This window comes from Diceros bicornis, chromosome 3, assembly GCF_020826845.1.
Source record: "Diceros bicornis minor isolate mBicDic1 chromosome 3, mDicBic1.mat.cur, whole genome shotgun sequence".
In the NCBI taxonomy this organism is placed as follows: domain Eukaryota; kingdom Metazoa; phylum Chordata; class Mammalia; order Perissodactyla; family Rhinocerotidae; genus Diceros; species Diceros bicornis.
The window spans coordinates 60454474-60469230 of record NC_080742.1 but is presented as its reverse complement, the minus strand read 5'-3'; the positions used below and the strand labels follow the sequence as shown (position 1 = coordinate 60469230).

Genomic DNA, 14757 nt, shown 5'->3' with positions numbered 1-14757 from the left:
CATTAAAAAAATTTACACAGATTAAGCACATTGGAGATATATTGTAAGAAAAGACAAAGAATAAAATTTTTTTTTAATTATCAGAATCCTACTCCTCAGAGAAAACCACTGACATTTTAGTGTGTACACTTCAAACATATTTGAGTTTGGATGTGCATTCATTTTTGTAAAATAGGATCAGAGCAGACGCATTCTTTCATAACTTGTGTTTTAACTGAACATATAGCAGGCATCTTAATGCATTAGTTAATGTACTCTGCCTACTTGTGTAACAGAGATTAAATGGGGTAATGCCGGCAAAACACTATGCAAGGTGCTTAGCCCACGATCATTCCTCAGTGAGTCATGTTTCCCATTTATTTGACACTTTCTTAATGGCTGAAAAGTATTCAACTCAGTTTTTAAATCAGTTCTTTTTATTTGGACTTTTAGATTATTTGCCTTTTTTTCTTTCTTCCTCTCTCTATCTTTTTTTTTTTTTAAACTATGCTAAAGTGTCTAGTCTTTAAAGTGAGTCTGTGTAATTCTTTAACTATTTCCCTACAAAATATCAATAGAAGTTGAATGATGAATCAAAGAAACTGCATCATCCTGGCTTATGTAGCCAGCATTTACAAGGACCCCTTAGGTGCCAGGCACTTTTGTGGGTGATTTTGTTTAAGCATTTAGGGCTCACAAGGGTCTTAGGGATTTTGGGGTTTTAGGTCACAGGGCTTCTGAGTGTCAGCTTTGGAACTGAAACTGAGATCTTTTATATTATTGTGAAGAAAGTTCCATTTCAGGGGTTTTTAGAGGTCGTTCAGGAACTGCAGAAGTATTTGATGGCCTTTTAAAATATTTTGAACTATTTAAACATGAATGAAAAATCAACATAAACTGTAATAGTAGGTTCATTATTATTAACTTAAGCTACCAGGTTAAGTTGACTTTAAGCAAACCTCAATATGAAGCATTTCATTTCCACCATCCCTGTGCATATATTTACACTTCTTATAAATGTGTCGTTGACTGGAAAGATTGTATTGCTTTATTTTAAATCAGGTGTGAATCCACACACTCAAGCAAAATCGTCTAAGTGAGTTTACTGCCGCAGCACTTGTGTGCCTGGCTTATATAAGATCGGGGGTAGTTCAGGCCTATTGGCTTGGGAGCATTTTAGGTGTCCAATAACAGGTGAAAACCTAATTTTATTTTGTTCTGTAAGATCTGGGTGCTTTCTGTCTGACTTCCAATATTTATTATAAGGAAAGAGAATTGAGATTAGATGTTAGTTATACAGATTTGAAAGAAAAAGTGTTCTATTGTTCCTTTTCCAAGCATCTGGAGAGACTCCTGAGATTTCAAGGTAAGCAGTTTACAGCTACATTCTTGTGTATGGTAGGCAGAATTCTAAGACAACCCCAAGATTCCCACCCCCTAGTGTTGCATGCCCAGTATAATGTCCTCCCCTTGGGTGTGGTCTGGACCTGTAAATGTGATGGATGTCACTCCTGTGATTATGTCCCATTGTATGTCAAAGGGATTTGCAGATGCAATTAAGGTCTTTAATCACTTGACTTTGGGTTATTCAAAAGGGATATTATCCTCCTGGGCCTGACTTAATCAGATGGGCCCTGTAAAAGAAGGTGAAGCATTAAAGAGATGTTCTTCTGTTGGCGTTGAGAAGGAACAAATTACCATGTAGCAGAGAAGGCTACAGAGTAAAGACGTGAGAGCAACCTTGTGGTCCCTGGGCAACAACTAGCTAGGAAATGGGGGCAAGAGGGATCTTAGTCATACAACCACAAGGAAATGAGTTGGCAACAACTGGAATGAACTTGGAAGAGGGCTCTGAGTTCCAAATAAGGATGCAGCCGACTGACACCTTGATTTCAGCCCTGTGAGACCCCAAGCAGAGAACCTAGTTAAAACGGGCAACACTTCTGATCCATAGAAACTGTGACATCATACATTTGTGTTGTTTGAAGCTCCTAGGGTTGTGGTAATTTGTTATGCAGCAAAAAAAACTAGTACACTGTGTGAATGTATCCAGATTTTTTCTACATTAAGATAAAAAAACACAAAAGCAAATTGAATGTGGAAGCTTATTATATTGTTGTAATGATCATCCATAATACCAGATATTGAATTTTTATGTTAATAAAAAGACCTCATTATTCCTGCTGATTACCTTAATAAAATATACATTTACAAACCTAAGCTCATAAAATATATTAATATTAACACAATACCTTTTTGTCTATTTTAGGTTCTGAGGCATTATCTGAAGGACTTTTTTCCCCTTTCTAGAACAAAAGGATTGCATTATTTGAAAACCACTGGCTTGACTAACAGGCACTTTTTAAAAAGACTACATTTTGGTTGTTTTAAGAATGTAACTGTTGGCGGGGAAAAGAAGAGCAGGACTGTGCAGGCTAATTTATAGTCAGCACATTGTTTTTAAATATATGTTTATCTTTAATTGTTCCCTTATTACAAAGTAATGCATTGATGTGAGAAATCCAACCACCACTTGTGATTCAGACAGATGAGTTTTGCACGAGTGATATTGTCTTTTAAAGCAGAATTCATTTAAATAGTAATTTAAAACTTTTTAATCATGCAGTATTTCAAACATATCACAAAAATACAGAAAATGATATAACTAATACCCATACACCCAACCATCTAGACATTAATAGATGTGAACATTTTGCTTCTTGCTTCAGATCATCATTAAAAAAATGTACAAGTCCAGCTACTCTGTCATTTTTCCTGTGTCTTTTCTTTTAAGTACAATGGAAAGCCACTGTTTTAACCTGGGGTCCATAAAGTTGTAGAGAAAGAAAGTTACAACTGTATGAAAATGTAAATTTTGCATTACATCAATCATGAATGTAGGCAACAAGCCACGATAACATCAGTAGTATCTGTGTTGATGTTACCAGTAGAAATTATAGATATATTTCCATTTATTACTGTTGTTAATGCTATCTCAAAATGTCATTTATGATCATTACACCTAATTAGAAACCATGGTAGTTATTAGACTTTATAACTTATCTTGTTATTTCATGCATTAATTCAGGGGTCAGCAAATGACAGTGTGTGGGCCAAATCCAGGCTGCCTGTTTTTATAAATAAAATTTATTGGCGCACAGCCATGCCCATTTATTTATGTATCATGGTTGCAACAGAGACTTTCTGGCCCACAATGCTTAAAATACTTCCTGTCTGATTCTTTCTGGAAAAAGTTTGCCGATACCTGCACTGATAAAGCAGCATATGTATTACTGTGATACAATTTAAACAAATGTTTGGATAACTGTTTGTGTCTTTGCAAGCTTATGTATTTTATTTTCTGCATTTAAAAACGTTATTTAGAGAAGAGATCCATAGGCTTCACCAAAACATCCATGACTGGGGGAAAAAGAAAGGAGAAAGAATTCCGGCACTGCAGCTTCTCAGGCAGGGGAACAAAATGGCCCAGCCTCTGTTTCCTCTGCCTGAGATTCTCTTGCCCCTTCTTATCTTACCTGGCAGATTTTCCATATTTCAGGTACCCAGTACTGAAGCTGCCTCTTCTTTATGAATGATGTATTGAGTCCTTATCGTGTGCCAGGCAGAGGTTTTATTAGCAGCAATTTAATCCCCACGACAACACCATATGGCGTAGATGTGACTGTCTTTATGTAGCAGTGAGGGAGGCCCAGAGATGTCACGCACATGTATTCATTTACCGTATATTCTCTGAGCACCTGCTATGTGCCAGGCGCTGTGCCAAGTGCCCAGGTGACAAAGCTGTTAGTGCCAAAGCCAAGGTTTGAATCAGGCCTGTCTGATACTAATGTCTGGGTGGCTCACGCCACAGCAGGTTATGCTCGGGATGCCACGTGACCCCACTCTGTCTCTTTGACACCAGTCCACCAGCTCAGTTGCTCCTCCTTCTCTGGTGTTTCCATCCCGTGTTGTTGCACAGCTCTCCACTGTAAAGGTTTATGCCTCGTTCAATGTCCATATTCTGCTGCTTGCATTGCCTTTGCCTGGAAAAAGCCAGGGCGTCGATATTTTCCCAGCTGTAGCAGCATCCTCGGTGGTCCCTGCCAACGCCACTGGAATGGCCGTTTAAAACCTTTTTTTTGCGAGCGTGGGCTTCTTTCCCGTAAGTGCAGCTCTTCTCTCCAGCACTTGGTGGATTTCTGAGACCACAGGCTCTAACTTGCCTATCGCAACCCAGGTTTAAACATTTGCACATGTCATTTGATTGGGGGGTAGGTTAAAACTGATGGCAGTGAGAGGGCCTGGCAATCAAGTCTCTATCTCGAATGATGAAAAAATAAGACAGCAGGGGAAAGCCTGCTCGATGTGGTTCACCCCAGCTTGTGCAGGTCCCTCCTGTCCAAAACCAGGGAGGTCACTCTCTCCCCTAGAAACATAACCAATCTTCATTAGCTGGGTTGGGCAAATACCCACAATATCAGGCGTTTTTCCTGCTTTCTTTCCTTTTTTTACATGTTGCAAGTGAAAGGCATTATTCACATGATTATCGACCTGGGCACCTGTGTTTTTTCAGTATACACACACACATTATATACCATCGATTTGGACGCATGCTGCGATACTGTTTTGCAACCTGCATTTTTCGCTTCGCAATACAGTGTGACATGTTCTCATATTATTAAACATTCTTTTATACCAGCACTTGAATTGCTATATTAAGTATCATTGGCCTGCTTTACTATATTAACTTAAATTGTCCTTTAGATTAGGGGGCATTTGGAAGACTTGGTATATCAGTCAGGGTCCAATCAGGATACAGAAATGACACCATTATTTGAATAGGGAAAATTTAATTTAAAAATTGCTAACTAGTGGAAGCTGGTTAACTGGGAGTAACAGGGTAAAAGAGGACTCTGATGGGTCCAGAAGACGCATTGGGAGCGAAGTAGCTGTGGCCTCTAGTCTGAAGAAGAGTGGACAATTTAAGAACTAAAGATCAAGAGAGGGCACTGCCCCACCCCCCAAGTCTCTTCAAAGAGACTTTGAGGCTACCACAGGGACATCACCGCAGTGGTGAAGGGTGAGGGCCTGTGCTGGACTATAGAAGTGTGTCTGTTGCTGGAATGTTGAGTAGGCAGAGCTGCTTAGAAGTGGCCTCTGGTAGGGGGAGTAGGGCCTGAGAGTGCAATAGGACTGAGAGCTTCCACATTGAATGATGATGATGATGATGATGATGATGATGATGATGATGATGATGATGATGATGGATCTGAAAGAGAACTGCCTTTCTATGATTAGGCAGGATCATTCTTGTGCCCTCTTGGTTAAGCTTCATGTTCTCCCAGATGGCAAAGGGAAAATGCTTGCAGGGTCCAGCTCCAGTATTACAAAGTAGGGCCAAGGATGTTGGGTTTTGAGTTGAGAGACAATAAATAAATAACTGGAGTATTTGGACTTGCTTTTAGTTTTTTCTCTGTTATAAACAATGCTTCAGTGGACATCTTTTGTAAAATGTTTGCATCTCTGATGTTTCTATAGGAAAAATTCATAGAATTTGATTTTGAACATTATTAGGCTTTTCTTAAACATTACAAAATCACCCACCAAAAATTTGTCCCTATTATTCTCCTTCAAGTTATATATGGGAGGGAAGGCATGTATTTTTGTCATAGAACTTATTACAGTCGTGCACTGCATAACAACATTTCAGTCAACGACAGACCACATATACCATGGTGGTCCTATAAGATTAATACCACATAGCTTAGAGGTGTAGTAGGCTATACCATCTAGGTTTGTGTAAGTACACGCTATGATGTTTGCAAAATGACAAAATTGCCCAATGATGCATTTCTCAGAATGTATCCCTGTTGTTAAGCCACACATGACTGCACTTACTAGCTTTTTCAATCTTGGGTTCATCTATTGGGTTGTTAACTTGGAGACTGGAGATGCTCAGAGCCAGTGGTCCGCAGTCAGAGCCTGCGATCTAGCTTATTTAAGTGCCAAGCCCTGCAGTAATGGGAGGAGCAGTGTGTTGCTTGAATTGACCTTGGGCCCTGGGCCTCTTGCCTCCATTCTATTAATGAGGAAACTGAAGCAAATTGCCCAAGGTCACGTGGGAAGTTAGTTGGCCCAGGACTTCCTTCCTTCCAGTCGGCTGCACTTTCCAGATTCTCAGACCCCTGTTGGTCCATGATCCTCACCCTCTCATTGTTCTCCTAGCATAGCACCTACAGTGAGAGAGATTTTATTAATATATCTACTCATCCCCCTGATGCTCACACTATGCCTTTCCTGGTGCTGATCCTCCCACTGTCTGGATTGCTAAAGTTGTCCCTCTCAGCTACTCTGATTTCAAGGCTGGGTCCAAGACTCACATCTCAGTAATGCCCCTCCATTACTGCTTAACAAATTGGACTCAGTCGGTTCTTGTCCTTGGGTGTTAGAGGGACGTGGACATGGACTGGGCTCTTCCCTGAGCTTTTGGTCCCAGGGCTTGGACACGAGGTGAAGGTAGGTGTGTGCTCGTTCCTGTCATGTGAAATTCTCTGAGGAAGCAAGTGATTTCCCGGCCTTTCTAAAAGGGTGCCTCTTTTTTAGCAATAGTGAATGTCTAATAGTGCATGTTCCTTTAAGATGAGCATGTTCTTCTCCAGAAAGACATACTGTTCTTTATCTCTGTCTCTTACAAGTGCTTGATTAAAACGCTAAGGGGGACAGACATTCTTCTCATGTTTTTCTCCTTGGGCTCACCACATCAGTGGACTCCCTGGGCTCCTGTGAGCTGCCCACCCACTTCTCTCCTCTCCTTTTACCCAGGTCCTACTACAATAGAAAGAGAAGAACAGGCCCTCCACTGTCATGGTCTATGTTTACACACCACAGATAGGTAGTTAATAGATATCTTACTTAATACCTGTCTTATTCTCTCTTCTTCTGATTTTGGGAATAGGGTAAAGGATATCTGGGCTCCGGAAAAAGTAAAATGATTAAAGAAAAACACAACTGAGAATAGAATCTAGTTAGAGCCATGAAAAAAGTGGAGAAGAAGTCAAAACCAAATCCTTCAATTAATGGGTAGAGATGAACTGCTAAAGCTATACCGGGGATGATGGGGTCCCTGATGGTAAGCAACCCTGGGGAAGGCCAGAGCATTAGTTCTGGGAAATGTGCCTTTAGAACAGTTTGCCACCTTTTCTTCCTTATACTTCTTCCTTACCTCCAGCTCTCAGCCTTTTTTTCCTGGCTTTTGGGAGTTCAGATGTTATTTTCGGGTATTTCTAACATCCCTTCTCAAATGTTAGACCTATAGCCCTCTGTCTAGAGGCATCGCTCTGTAACCTAGCAACCGGCACATCATATACTGTCCTCAGTTATTTCCTTCAGCCCGAAGATTTCAAGATCACCCAAATGGACACATAAAAGACAAAAGGGATCAAGTTTACATGCAAAATCAGTCTTTGTGATGATTGAGTAATGCATATGAAGAACAATGTGATTTTGTAGTAATACATCCAAGGTAAGGACTTGTCACATCTGGAGAGAGAGATAGAGATAGATGAAGATAGAGAGGAGGAGCGATGGAGCCAGGGAGGATACTCTGCAGGGTCCAGGGCCCTGTGGGGTCATAAGTGGCCCCTCCCCCTCAGACCTTCTGTTTTCCTTGTTAAATAGTAGGAAGAGGGCAGAATTTGGATTTTTGACCAGGGAATATTCTTAATTTGTCTGGCTAGATAGAAAGTTGGCATACTGTGAAAACAAATTTCAGAGGGAAAAATATGACAACAGTAACATTTTTCTGCAGGGTCTTATTATCCAATCCACACAGAGGCCAAGTCGCTGAGCTAGTTCTGTGAAGAAACACAAAGACATCCTATCGAGAAGCCTGTGAATGTCAGGGGCTAGTACAGTCTGGAACTGTTGGGGACAAGTAAATATGACAGCAGGGCGTTAGCTGGCTTTCACTGGGCCACTTGTCATTCTTCTCATACATTGTGTGCAGTCGGGACATTTCTCTGCAGAAATGTTCTTTCTGCTGCTTTTCTCCTCTTCACTTCTGAGGATCTGGAATTAGTCTCATTTGCCTCAGAGTTTATGATGTTGAAATTCAGAATACTTACTCTAAATGTGCTGGGCAGTCTTACGAATTAGACTGAGATGATTCTAAACTTTATTGTGCATCTGAATTATTTTGGATCATAGTGAAAATGCAGCATCCCAGGCCCAGAGTCAGTGGCTATGTAGTGGGACCCCTAGAAATCTGCATTTTAATATGCATCTATGGTGATTCTAAAGTAGATGACATGAAGATCATATGAGAAATGGAGGATTAAAGACTGATTTTCCAGGGAGGAGCATGGGGCAGTTTCTTGGTACTGTGAGTTGATGGATACATTCTTCTCATGAGAATGGGAGGGAGTTCACCCATTTTTTTCTTTCTTCCCTCACTTGATTTTATGTGTCATTTAGTTGTGTTCCTTGTCTAGCCCGAGGAAGATGACCCTGACTCAGTTAATGCTGCTGGATTAGCTCTGTCAAAAGCTACTCTCCAAGGGGCGAACCTTTTGATGACAAAGCTGGCCAGTGTGTTGCTCACCATGGTAAAGGAGAACACCGCTATGCGAAGCTTTGGCAGCATCTTAGTGGGTGGAAGCATATTGGTCAGGGCTCAACTAGACATGCAGAACCAGTAGGAGATGTATGCTAAGAGATTTATTGCAAAGAATTGGCTTATGTGATTGTGGGGGCTGGCTAGAAAAATTTGAAATCCACAGGGCAAGCCTTCAGGAAGAGTAGCCTGGAACTCTGGGGTAAGGGTTGAATCTGCTATCTACTGGTAGAATTTCTTCTTCTTCAGGGAACCCTTAGCTCTGCTTTTAAGGCCTTTCAATTTATGGAGTCTGGCCCACACAGATTATCTAGGATAATCTCCCTTACTTAAAGTCAACTGATTATGGACTTTAATCACACTGCAAAATACCTTCACAGTAACACCTAGATTAGTGTTTGATTGAATATTTGGGAACTGTAGCCTAGTCAAGCTGATATATCAAAAGACCATCATAGAAGGTAAGATCAGAATTTAATGAGAATTGGAAGTTTGATTTAGGCTGGTCTTTCAAAGCACATATGGGTTGTGGTACAACAGTCCAGGATTGGTGTTAACAGCAGCGAATTTCGAATCGAGAGATTCAAAGAATCTTAAGATGAAAACAATTGATGTTTTCCAGTTCGGAGTCTATATGAGTCTTTTGGGAAGTTCCTGTAATGAGCAGTCATACCATTTGCCTACACAGAAGACTCCTGGGAGAATAAAATCATGCTGATTAAGAGAGGAAGAGCACAAAGTCCTGTGATTGTAGACAGTAAGATTTGGATTCTCAGTGTCCAGCTGAGTGTAGAGTAGGGTAGATCGTTTCTGTTCTCAGCCCAGATGTATGGCACTCATTTCTAATGAAGGAGGATACACCACTCTTGTTTCTAAAGCATGAGCCTTGTGATTTTTCTTATTACTTATGGACCAGAAGCATTAAGCACAGATATGGCTACCATACTGTGAAACTGGCCCCTCCAAAGAGAGGGCACACTCACTAACAGCAGATCAGAGCTGGAATTTCACCGCACTTACTCCTACCCCCCCCCGCCCCTTTAAATGGCTGAAGGTCAATCTACCTTTTAGTGTCATGTCTTACCATCCTTTGTGCATCCTAGGCTCTAATCAACCACACGAGACTTTTTCTGTTCTATAAGGATAGCTTGTCCTTTGAGATATGCTGTTTCTTCTTCTCTCCTGGGAAATCCTTGCTTATAGATCAGAGGGCCTTCTTGAATGTCACCTCCACTAAAGGCCTTTGCTGAACATCCTCTGCCTCTCTTCCTCCTGTCACACATATGTACTTATACGATGATAATCCCTCACTGTATGAGCCACAACTATTTTGTGATACACATATAACACGTCAATCTCTCTCACTTTATTGAAGTCCCAGAGGACATGAGTCAAGTCTTATTTAACTTTGTATCTGACCCCAGTGTCTCATCTATGGTCAGGCATATAGTAGGTTTAGCCATTTATTCAACAAATATTTATTGAGCGCCAACCGTGTGCCAGGCCACAGACATTCAGTGTTCTAGATAGGAGTGATATGGTAGTGATAAACCGTCTACTCTCATGGAGGTGACATTCTGAGGGTGGAGGGAGATAGCCAATGAACAAGAGAAGTAAGTAAAATCACAAACACACACGTGAGCACGCACACACACACGCAGTGCTTATTGAATGCTTAGAGGACTGCATCAAAGAATGCCCATCTAAAATAGATACAGAGGCCCGAGTATGATAAAAGAGTGAGTGCCAGGTCCCCAGCCTTGGACGTGAAGCATGCTATGTGGCAGAACTTCTCCTTAGTCATGTTGGTCTGATGATAGAAGAGGTGTACGTTTGCTAATATTTATTATTCTGCTGCGTATGTGCTACTGACTTTAGGGTGTTAGACTTAGGATAACATAGATTGCACTATTATTATTATTTTTTTGTGTGTGAGGAAGATCAGCCCTGAGCTAACATTCATGCTAATCCTCCTCTTTTTGCTGAGGAAGACCGGCTCCAAGCTAACATCTATTGCCAATCCTCCTCCTTTTTTTCCCCAAGGCCCCAGTAGATAGTTGTGTGTCACAGTTGCACATCCTTCTAGTTGCTGTATGTGGGACGCGGCCTCAGCATGGCCAGAGAAGCAGTGCGTCGGTGCGCACCCGGATCCTAACCCGGGCCACCAATAGCGGAGCACCTGCACTTAACCGCTAAGCCATGGGGCTGGCCCCGCACTATTATTATTATTATTTTTTTTTTTGTGAGGAGATCAGCCCTGAGCTAACATCCGCCAATCCTCCTCTTTTTTTGCTGAGAAAGACGGCCCTAGGCTAACATCGGTGCCTATCTTCCTCCACTTTATATGGGACGCCGCCACAGCATGGCTTACCAAGCAGTGCGTCGTCGGTGCGCGCCGGGGATCCGAACCAGCGAACCCCGGGCCGCCGCAGCGGAGCGCGCGCACCTAACCACTTGAGCCACCGGGCCAGCCCCCCCGCACTATTATTTTTATTGATTGGGTTATGTATACGAGACTACCTAAAAACAAATAAGGGTACGTAGCGATGTACCTTTTGTATGTTATTTTTGCACTTAATAATAAGCAGCTATCTTTTTTTTTTTGAGCATTTGCAATGTGCCAGACACTGTTCTAAAAACTGTAAATGATTATTTCAGTTAATCCTCAGAACAACCTTAGGAGACAGGCACTATCCCCATTTTACCCTGAAGAAGGTGGCACGAAGGTCAGCTATGTCACTTGGACCAGATTCCCCAGGTAGGAAGTGGAATGTGGGTCAAATCCAGACTGTCCTATCTAGAGACCCTGCATTTCAGCAATGCTGTACACTGCCTGGAGGGAATTTATGAAATCGGAGCAAGTACAAACCTTTTCCTTTGTTAACCAAGCTTACTTCCAAGTTAAGCATGGCTTAGAGAGCAAAAGGTGTCCTCGGCCCATGGTAAAGAGATGTGATCCGGTTGATTTTCCTGCTAGAACACAGCCTCTGAAGCAGAGGTCTACCATCACCTTTCTCTTGGAGTTTGATCTGTCTGTTGGGAACTTAAAGTTTTCAATGCATGTATTAGTAGCTCTTCTACTTATCTTTTTTATTCCAAAATACTAAACACTGATTAAAAAACATTTTTTATGGGGAAAGAAAGAGACAGAAGGCAAATGAACTGCCAACTGGGAAGGCACAGGCAGAAGGGATGGTGCTGCTCTGTGTGTCACAGTCATAGTCACTCTCATTTTTGAGTCATTTCTAGGCCAGGCAGAGCACATATGTCACCTCTGGTTCTTACTACACTTCTCTAAGCAATGACTTGTTCTCTCCATTTTAGGGAAGAGAAGACTTAGATCAGAGTGGCTAAGTAGCTTGCACTGAGTGCACCAGGCTGGTGCGGGGAAGAGGGGGAGTTTGAACCCAGCTCTGCCTATCAGTGGTTTTAATACAGCTTTTGTTATTTATTTATTTTTTTTTGGTGAGGAAGATTGTCCCTGAGCTAACATCTGTTGCCTATCTTCCTCTTTTTGCTTGAGGAAGATTGTCCCTGAGCTGAAATCCGTGCTAATCTTCCTCTATTTTGTATGTGGGTCGCTGCCACAACATGGCTTGATGAGTAGTATGTAGGTCCGTGCCCAGGATCCGAACCTGCGAACCCCAGGCTGCTGAAGCAGAGCATGTGAACTTAACCACTACGCCACTGGGCTGGCCCCTACAGCTTTTGTTTTAAACAAATAATACCAAAGACCCTTTCTTCAAAGAATTCATACTTGGATCCCAGAAAGAAAGGAGTCATTGTTATAGGGTCAACATGGAGGCCTGGAGGCCAACTGCCTAATTCCACCCCAGTCCTACTCCCACCCAGTGCCCTGTACCCTGTGGCCATCACAGGGAACCCCTGGGAATCTGCAGAGCATTTGTTAATATCACTCTGACTTCTTTGTTCCCATGTTTGTTGACCAGTTGATGAACTCACCTCTCTAAGGATAAATGCAAGATCTAGGTTTTACCTTTTCTGGAGAGAGAGAGCACAGCCTCTGGTGTCAGATCCTCACCTCCCCTCCATGACGGGTCGAGCCCTCCCTTCCCCTTCCATGATGTTGGGCAAGTAACTTATCCTCTTGGCAGCAGCTTTGGTTTCTTATCTTTAAAATGAGCATAGTTATTATAATGGTTAAATAGGCATTGTAACAAAACCTCAGCCCAGTGCCTTTCAATAAATGTTAGTTTATTGCTGTTATTAGGAATGCCTCATCCCCACTCCAAATTTCTGTGAGGAAAGATTATCACTAAACCCTCCTGGCCTCTTCATACCCTCAGGGCCTCTTTCCCTACTTGACTGGTTATTTGGGAAGAATAAACTGGGAAGGAACCTTGGGAAGGAACCTGCCTTAGGTCTTACCTCAACAGGTATACTAATCTGAGGGGTTCAGTTAGCTGTTGGCTGGTTCTCACTCTGAGCCTTGTTCTCCATAATAACTAATAAAGGGGATATTTTTTGATCTTCTTATTTCTCAATTCATTTAGAACCCGAGGAGGAAAGAGGTATGCTATGTATTCGGCTTCCTTCATATTTTATAATTAGTATTCTCTGCCTTCCTCTCCAATTCTCAGTCATCGAATTTTAGAGTTGAAGGAGATTTTTGAAGTGATCGAAATTCATTTCTCCATCTTATATCTGAGCCTGCCTGCCAGGTGGTCATTCAGCCCTTGCCTGCACACTTCCACTAATGACGAGCTTGATCTCTCAAGACATGGCCTGGGGTGACCCTCTGGGGGTGCTCTAGATTGGGCTGGAATTGCCCAAGGAGGATTTGGATCTGGCAGTGTTGGGCTTTCATGTCTGCCTGCACTTGGTATAAAACGTTCAGGTTAGGCTCTCTTTGGGAGAGAGTATTGGCCTGAAGCCTGCTTTCTTTAAGGCAGTTCTTTTAGAAAATTCATTTTCCAATAAGTAGTCAGAATTGGCTGAGGGAGAGAACGAGCGTTCTATGTGTTTTTGGTACCTCGTCCTGGGAAATTTCCTACCACTTTGATGTGCCTGCTGCATTCTGAGCAAATTCCAGTTGTGGCTTGTCTTAAATGATGCAGGTGAGTGATCCTCGGGACACTTGATTAACCTCCTGGCCTTAGTGCTCCAGGGCAGGGATGCTGTGGCGTGACTCTCGGAAGGTCACCTCCTGAAAGCTGAGTGTGATTCGTACTCTGGTGGCAGAAAATAAAACTGCTGGTGAAATTCTACCTTCAGTGCCAAAGAAGCTAAGTGGTGTAGCTTCAGAACACTCACCTGAAATATACTTGCCAAGTGGAGACAGACTGATTGGAGATCTGCTCATTTATGCTGTTTGTTCTTAACTTCAGGACAACACACAGTAGGAGCCAGCAAATGTTAAGAAGCCAGGTTCCTTAATAACCTTTTTAAAAAATAACATCTTTGTTGAGATATAATTTGCATACTGAAAACTTCACCTTTTTAAAGTGTTTGATTCATTGGTTTTTTTAGTATGTTCACAGATTTGTGGAACCATCACCACAGTCGATTTAAGAACATTTTCATCACCCCAAAAGCAAAACCTGCACCTGTTAGCATTTACTCCCCATTCCTCCTTCCCCAGCCCCGGGCCACTGTTAACCTGCTTCCTGTCTCTATGGACTTGCCTATTCTGGACATTTCATATAAATGGAATCATGAAATATGTGGCCTTTGTGTCTGGATTATTTCACTTAGTGTAATGTTTTCAAGGTTCATCCATGTTGTAGTGTGTATCAGTACTTCATTTCTCTTTATGACCTAATAATATTCCATTGAATGGATGTACCACATTTTGCTTATCCATTCATCAGTTGATAGACATTCAGGTTATTTATACTTTTTGTCTATTATGAATAATGTTTTTACGAACATCCATGTACAAGTTTTTGTGTAGACATATGTTTTCAATTCTCTTGGGTGTATATGTAGGAGTGGTTTGCTAGGTCATATTCCCTCAATAACCTTTTAAAATTCCTTTTTTGTTTGCTATTCTTGGACCTTCTGTTCCTATTCTTTGGGTTTATATGCACTTCCTCTGTGCTGAGTGCTGTCTGTGACTTGATATAAAGGTAACATAACATAACTGGGACTCAGTTTAAAGTTCTTTGTAGAAATAATTAAAAATTACTCAAGTGAGAATAAATTGA

At 41.7% G+C, this 14757-nt stretch overlaps 1 protein-coding gene across 4 annotated transcripts in view; it reads left to right on the top strand.

Moving 5' to 3' along the window:
• Positions 1–14757, top strand: part of ELMO1 (engulfment and cell motility 1) — a 525628-nt gene that overhangs the window by 136809 nt on the left and 374062 nt on the right. The gene's annotated exons all lie outside the window — the stretch shown is intronic.